Raw genomic sequence first — 6,000 nt, 5'->3', positions numbered from 1 at the left:
TGAGGCTGAGAGAAGGACACTATTAGTGAATGGAGGAGAAGGTAATTTATTGCAAAATCCTTTTTATTCCCTTTTTCCCCCCAATATAGCATAACAAACAAAACAAAACATAACACCGGTGCCATAATACAAAAAAAAAAATTGATATCTTACATTTAACATTTAAAGGGACTGTTTGTAACTTTGTAAGCGTATAAATGTACCGGGTCTTTGTTCCTTCACCAGATTTCACAATGGCGGCGGCGTTACAAACTTTCTCATTTTACAGCTAAACCGTGCACTACAAGATGATTCTGAGAACATTTGAGGAGAGAAATAGGCATTAACGTAACATAATATTGATTCATATTTGATCAGCGCTGCCTAGTTTGACCGTTTGGTCAGAGTTCGCGAGTGATTGACAGCCGGCTCTCATAGACAGCAGATGGACAGTAGACCTCAGATCAGTTCTTACTGCTTGCTTTCTTCCGGTCTGTGAAATCTTGCAGATGCCGTAAGGAGCACCGGAGGACACCGGAGAACACAGAGGACACAGAGGAACATGATTTTTTTCAGGTTATCTGTTTCATGTACTACTGTGACGATATAGCGACCGTTTTATAAAAATAACTTTTTTTAATCATATTTGCTCCAACCTCGCCTACTTCATCTTTAAGGAAAATCTTGAGGTACTTCTACTTTACTTGTGTATTTCCATTATATGCTACTTTATTCTTCTACTCCACTACATTTTGGACGCAAATATTTTACTTTTTACTCCACTACATTAGATCATCAATACAAAACTGGGTTGGCGGTACTCTTCCACAATGATGGCATGAATCGGGGCGGCGTTATCAGCTATAACCGCCGTATGAGAGCAGTGCAGAGCAGCAGCCGTGAGCTATCCAGTAAGGCACGCTCACATGCACTAAAAGGCATGCGTGGCCGGCCCGCCGATGTCAGCAAAGCACAGAGAAGCTCTTATTACAACACAGAGAGAGAGAGTGACTTCATTCTCTGCTCAGGTAGACATTACTCCTCTAGATCTTTACATAACAAATAGTTGTTTTCTACTGAATATCGTATAATTCACCTTTAAATGCCGGATACAGCTCCATATTAAACATGAAGAGAAGTCCAGCATCCTCAGGGTGCTGAGCAATGAATGAGAGATGGGTGTGGGAGCTCTTTCTCACCAACGCTGCCTTGAAGGGTGAGGCAGCATGATGTCACCCCCCCCTCACATCAATAACAGCCTTATAATGGAAAACAATCTGCAGAGCTCCAATCTCGATGGGGCTGACTTCCTCCAACAAATGAGCCCCAGTCCACCGCCCACTACACAAGGACAGGACGTAACACTTTTCTGAGAGCTGATTTACATCTAAATAAATACAGGCATAGACGAAACAATGTGCGGACCCAAAAGAGGAACCGGCGTCTCTCCTCTGGGCACGTCCAATTTATATTGCCCGATCCAGCCAAGCTGCAGGACACGATAAGATGGAGGGAGGGAGAAGCATTGTACAGGAGTCAACCTGCTCTGGTTTGATGAACACAAAGAAACGATGGCAGAAGAATGAAGAGATGAAATGAAATGTAAAAACAAATGACTATTCCCTGTTGTCAAAACAAGTATTTCTCACTTTAGTGTTATGGGTTTGTGAAGGCTGCTTTGTTTTAGTTTTTTCGACAAAAACACTTCACAGTCAATATACTGTGCCAATATCTTGATTTGTGGTTGTTCACTGTAAATATTGTTATTTCAGCTTCGAGTTAGTACTGATCCAAATTGGCAACAGATATTCACTGCTTTTATTAGAATTGTGTTTATTTGAGACAATCTGTGGTCGATTAGATCCAGGACTTTTGCAACTTTCATGAAACAAAGAAATCTGAGGGGGTTGTGAGATGATTAATGGGAAAGGAAAAGAAGTTAAACAAAGCTCTGATACATAACTTTTCTCTTTGATTTTTGTGAAATATTAGGGGAAATGTCTCCTTGTGGAACTGCAGCCAGACACAAGACAAAGAGGTCTCAGAACCACTGGTTTGAACTTTAACAATGTGTTGTATTTAATAATCTTATCATATGTCTTTATGTTAAATCCAGTGGTCTGAAAAGTGAAGCCAATTTGGAAGTGCCTTAAACATGCATTCTTTCTAATAGCCAGCAGGGGGCGACTCCTCTGGTTGCAAAAAGAAGAACTTGATTTATTACCTCAGTAAACATGGTAAACATGAGTTTATGGTCTCAATCTCTAGTTTTTAAGTGTTCTTCAATACAGCATGATGTTCATTTAGTAAATTATGGTCCCATTTAGAGTCAAATAGACCATAAAGCAGGGTATGCTTTAGCGTGTGGCTACCTTGTGATTGAGAGGTTGCTACCACGGCGTTATCCGGTCTGGGAGTTGTTTGTGTTTTCGTATTACGACTTTAACCCTTTCACAGTGTGTTTTCAGTTCATGCAAGTTAATTGAAACATTTTGGTCATCTGAAAATGTCTAAAAAAAACAGACCCTGTATGGGTCAACTTGAAAATGCATCTGAACTTCTTTCAGCAGAACAAAGTCAACAGCAGAAACATAAAACTTCTTGTATTTCTTCTCTACATGGTGGACTTCCCTAACACTGACTCCTCTCTTGGGCCTCATTTGAGCATCACCCCACAAAAAGGCCTCCAAAAATCTTATCAGCTCTTCAGTCGGGTCCTGAGGCACCCGCAACGTGTTAATCCCATCCTTCCACGAACACGCGGGGCGCAGGCTCCTCGCAGTCACGACCAATTACAGTCTGCAGGCGGCTGATGCACGCCAGACTTCCCCGGGCTTAGCTCAACGCCAAACCTGGAGCCTCCTGAAGCCTCCAAACCTACTCTTCCTGTCTGTCCTGCTCCGTCTTTTTATGTCTTATGATGTCCAACTCACTTTCATTTCTCTGCTCTTTTGTTTCATTAAATCTTAACTTTTACAGTTATTTTAAGTACCTTACTTAAGTACAATTTTGAGGTACTTGTACTTTACTTGAGTATTTTGATTTTCTGCTACTTTATACTTCTACTCCGCTACATCTCAGAGAAATATTATACTTTTTACTGCATTACATTTATCTGACAGCTTTAGTTGCTTTACAGATTTAGATTGTGTATTAATAATCTAAATCAACTAAAACGTTATGACATATTATTATATATTGTATTATTGTAGATTAAGCTGCCCAGCAGTTAAGTATTTAAAAGTTTCCACACCATAACCAGCTGCAATATTACTGTGATGTATACAGTAATGCATCAAAACTTATAATACAATAATATATTATTCTAAAATGGGACATTCTTCATAATAATAAGTACTTTGCTTTTGATACTTCAAGTGTATTTTGATGTTAATACTTTTGTACGTTTACTCAAGTAAGTCTTTGAATGCAGGATTTTTACTTTACTTTTACTTGAGTAAAGGTTCTGAGTACTTCTTCCACAACTACTTTTAAACTTGTTGGTATACAATCAGTCACATACTGTATACTCCCTTTACTTTAGCAACTTATTTATAAGTTATCATATGTTTTATATCTACAATATCAATTTGAGTATGTTCTGTAAATACCTTGAATAATATGAATGAGAAGCAGTTTGATTAATATTCATTAAGCAAATCAAATTATCAATATGTCCCTATTTCTAGTAGATAAACTTTAATGCAAGCTTTTGATGATGATTATTCTTATTTTGGAACTTGGTTTCAGTGAAGTTTGGTGTTTTTGGTGTTGTGGAGATGCAGTTTCTTTGTGTGAATGATGTGTATTTGTTTAGAAGAACATATTTGTGGAGGAAATGGACCAGAAACCTCTTAATGGTTGCGTGAAGATATAAATATATTAGTAAAATAATGATGATATTGACTGAAAAAAGATAATGCTATTTGAAAGAGCAAACATCTATGGGTTTTATGGCCCACAACATAGATCACAGTAGCCCAAAGAACTATTTGTTCTTGTGGAAACTTTGCACTAACTCTTATTTTAAAGGGAAAACTGTCCAGTGGTCTATCCATAGCATAGTTTATCAGCCAGGGTCAAGCAGGGATTTGGGTCGGGGGCTCGGGGAATGCACTTAGCCAAGGTGGCTGCTGTACCTCTGTTAGCGGGCTCAAGGTGTGGGTCAAGACGGCCGGCATCCAGTCTGGACGTCCAGCCGCCACCCGCCTTGTCCAGGAGACGCTCATATATCCTCTCGTGTGAGCTTGGATTTCAAAATAGCACCTTGTGTCAAAAGGGCGCTCGATAACGCAGCGCAGACGTCTGTATGTTGCATGGTGTGGGATCTGTGGTGAAGACAGTAAGACATGATGGGGACAGGACTGAGCTTCACATTAAAAAGATATATTTTAATATGACCTTTAAAAGGATTAAAAATATATTCAGGTCCAGAGTTGTAGACTTGTACTCGAGTCAGATTTAAAGCTGCACTAATCAATATTTTTTTACATTATATACATGTGCAGTGTTTTGGCTTCTTTCAGCTCCTTGTTTTGGTTTTATGTCCCGCAGCTTTACTGTTTTGGTTCACTCTTGCTGAGCGCAAAGAAGAGCTAAAAGGATATTAATATTGGACATTTATCAGTTGGCTGCTGGACGTGTAAATATCGCTAACAAGTTTGCTGTATTCAACTTTATAAAGCTATGATATGTAAATTGCAAAATCTGATCTGAAATCTGCAAAAACTTGCAAAAACTCTTGCTAGACTCGCTGTCTGACAACCTATCCTAACCATAACCATTCAAGATCAATACCTAACCTTAACAATCTCGCAAGTTTCCCCAGTTTGCTGGTTCCCTTCTAGTCACTACCGTGGCACATGGCTGGACTAGTCGGCTTCATCAGTACTTCTCTTCCAGGTAGTGATAAGTGAAGACCCCTCCTCCTCCTCCTCTCAAGGCCATTGTGGTGGAAACCCTCCTCTGTCAGGCCCTTATATTTTTAGGAAAAGCTATTATTGTTCTGTTCCCTCGTTGCTTTCGTGCCCCAGGATGCGTTCCCCCGAACAAGGTCAGAATTCCTGTTTTGTCATCATTATTCTGCCAGAGAATAGGCAACTCGCCCACAATGCTCTCTGTTCGCCGGGGTTCCTGGTACTTGTTTGTCTTCCATGGATACAAATAGACCTGAACTGGAATTCGGTCGAAGCGAAGTGACGCTATTGTGGTCAGAGAATAGTTTGGATTCAGTCTAACTCAGCTGGAAGTCACCCTGAAGTCATTTGCTATAGATGGACCAGGGGACAAAAAGGAACGTTCTTTATAATTAAAATGAATCCTTGAAGTCTCTTAAGGCCAAGTGACGCAATCATAATTAATAATATTTCAGATGCCTGTAGGTTTTAGACATACAAGTTTTATAAGATAGTGACAACTTGCACAGCTTGGGCTGGTTTCTGAGGAAATACCACGGAATAATACATCATATAACACTCACATGAACTCAAAGTCTTTTGTAATGCTACCTCAATTAACACACAGTAAAAGCCATCAGTATCCTAGTTTGTCTCATTGATAGCAGTGTCCCTGGTTATAAATATATGGTATTGTGTATAGTGAGTTTTTCAGATGTATTCAAGTTCTGCTGTCCTCTGTAACACATTCAGGTACAAATATATATAGTATAAATATGTTTTATATAGATATTGTTTTGCAGTAATTTGATGGGCTGTAGTTAGACCCTGCTGCAGTAAAATTAGAGGTTTTCTAAAGGGACTCTGGTGCTCAGAAACACAACCACTTTTACTGTTTTTCAGTAATTTGATGGGCTGCAGTAAATAAATGTTCCTATTATATAGAGATGTATTTTATAGTGTCATACTTCATTATAAAAAGTAATTTCCAACAGGTTTTTAAAGCTATTCTATATAGTTAATCTTCAAATTCCACATAAGGAGATTAAGGGGCCATTTAAATATATTTTTCTTTTGCACTTCCCTGCTAATGAGATGAAATGTGTCCTCACAAAAGTTTGAAAAC

Source organism: Sebastes umbrosus, chromosome 18 (genome assembly GCF_015220745.1).
Source record: "Sebastes umbrosus isolate fSebUmb1 chromosome 18, fSebUmb1.pri, whole genome shotgun sequence".
Taxonomy (NCBI): domain Eukaryota; kingdom Metazoa; phylum Chordata; class Actinopteri; order Perciformes; family Sebastidae; genus Sebastes; species Sebastes umbrosus.
The sequence above is the reverse complement of the archived record's forward strand: the minus strand, read 5'-3'. Positions refer to the sequence as shown.